Here is a 2,007-nt window from a genome sequence, read left to right as displayed (position 1 = left end):
GGAAGTAGGATTGCCCAACCTTCCTTCCAAGGAGTGACTGGTGGGTTTGAACAGCCAGCCTTCTGGTGAGCGGTCAAGTGCCTTAGGCACTATGCTACCAGAGCTCCTACTATACTATATAGCTATACTATATATACTGTAATTAGCCTATTATACTATATCTATAGCATAGATATAGTATATAACTATACTATAGCTACTGTAATTAACCTATTATAGCTAGAGATAAAGAGCTCTGGTGGTATAAAAGTTACAGCATTCAACTACTACTCAGAAGGTTGGTGGTTCAAAGCCACCAGCTGCTCTGCAGAAGAAAGATGAAGCAGTCTACTTCTGTAAGATTCACAGCCTTGGAAACCCTACGGGACTGCTCACCTCTGTCCTGAGAGTTCTACCCTGTCCTAACAGGGTGCTATGTATAGTTGGAGCTCTGGTAGTGTAGTACCTAAGACATTTGACTGCTACAAGAAGGCTGGCAGTTCAAATCCACCAGCCACTCCTCGGAAGGAAGCTTGGGAAATCTAGTTCTGTAGTGATACCACCTCAGAAACCCAAGGAGGGCTCACTATGAGTCCGGTCCGACTTGACGGCACATAACAACAATGAGAACATAGTATAGTTAAAACTTACAGCCACAATTCAAACATGATCAAGTATCTTAGGAGGCAGTTCTTTATTACTCTAGTTTAAAATTTAGTTTCTTTTAGTAAATACCCAGTCAAATTCAGTGCATTTCTCTTTCTTCTTCTCAGTATGTTTCCTGAGGGTGATCTATGTTCTATGAAGAAAGGAACATGTGTAATGATGTCAGAAGGTGCCTGCCTTATAGTTTCTGGTCACTAGCTGTCTAGCTTCTCCTGAGATATTTTGAATTTTTCATGCCCTTCATGAATGAGCACTGGAATCTGCTCTGTCTGTGGGGCCCATGATCTCCAGGCAAGACGTTTGTAGAAATTGATCTTCTCTGGGTCCTAGATTCCTTTAGCTCCACTGCCTCAGATGTTTGTGAGTGTCTCAAGGGTATGGGAGCATAAGAACTTTTTAGATCTTGTCTTAGTTACTGTTATGGATTGAATTGTGTCCTCTCCTCTCATTTTTCCCCAAGTATGTATTGAATCCTAACTTGTGGATATAAGGGGTTTCTTTGTTATGGTAATGTGGCCGTATCAGTATAACATGTGTTCTAAACCTAATCACTTCTGAATTATATTGTTGTTGGTTGCCGTCTAGTTGATTCTTACTCATGATTGCCTCATGTATGCAGAGTGGAATTTCTCCACAGGGTATTCAAGTCCTAATGACCTTTCAAAAGCAGATCACTAAGCCTCTTCTGAGGTGCTTCTGGGTGGATTTGAACTGTTAACCTTTTGGTTAGTAGTCAAACACTTAACCATTATAAGAAGCAGCACATAGGAGTTCCAGAAAGATGGCTGATTAGGCAGAAAGACTGCACAGACCCTCTTCAACAAAGAAAAGGGAAACCAATTGACACAGACACAGAAGATAATCTTGGACACCTGAGCCTTGAAGGACAGGATATAGAAGTGGACTAAACCCCAATTAGCAGAAGAATTTGCATGAAAATACGAAAAAAGGAGACATATGGAACTGTGGTCTGGCAGTGATCCTGAATGATCCTGATGGCACAGACAGCTTGGATATTCCCGAGTGGTGGTAGAACCTAAGAATTAACCTACAAATGAACGCTGCTAGCCAGGGACTGCACAGAGGACTGCTCTGGTGGCTGGGAAATAAACGGAGAAGGTGAAGAGAAAGGCGGGCTGAGCTGTGGACTTTTGCGGGTCCAGAGGGTGCTGCCATTTTGAAGGTTTAAAAGCAGCTTGAATATTTTGGATATTTAAAGAGACAGAACTCTTGCAGATTCCAGGGGCTTAAACAGGTTCTTCTTTCCAGCAACCCTGAGGACACTCCTGACCTGGACCTGAACGACTGAAAAGGCCAACGATAAAAAACCACCAAGAAGAGCCTGAATCACCTTTGGCTGCT

This window comes from Orycteropus afer, unplaced genomic scaffold (genome assembly GCF_000298275.1).
Source record: "Orycteropus afer afer isolate SDZICR_OR568_19922 unplaced genomic scaffold, OryAfe1.0 scaffold00105, whole genome shotgun sequence".
NCBI classification, from domain to species: domain Eukaryota; kingdom Metazoa; phylum Chordata; class Mammalia; order Tubulidentata; family Orycteropodidae; genus Orycteropus; species Orycteropus afer.
Note: the sequence above shows the minus strand (reverse complement) of the source record.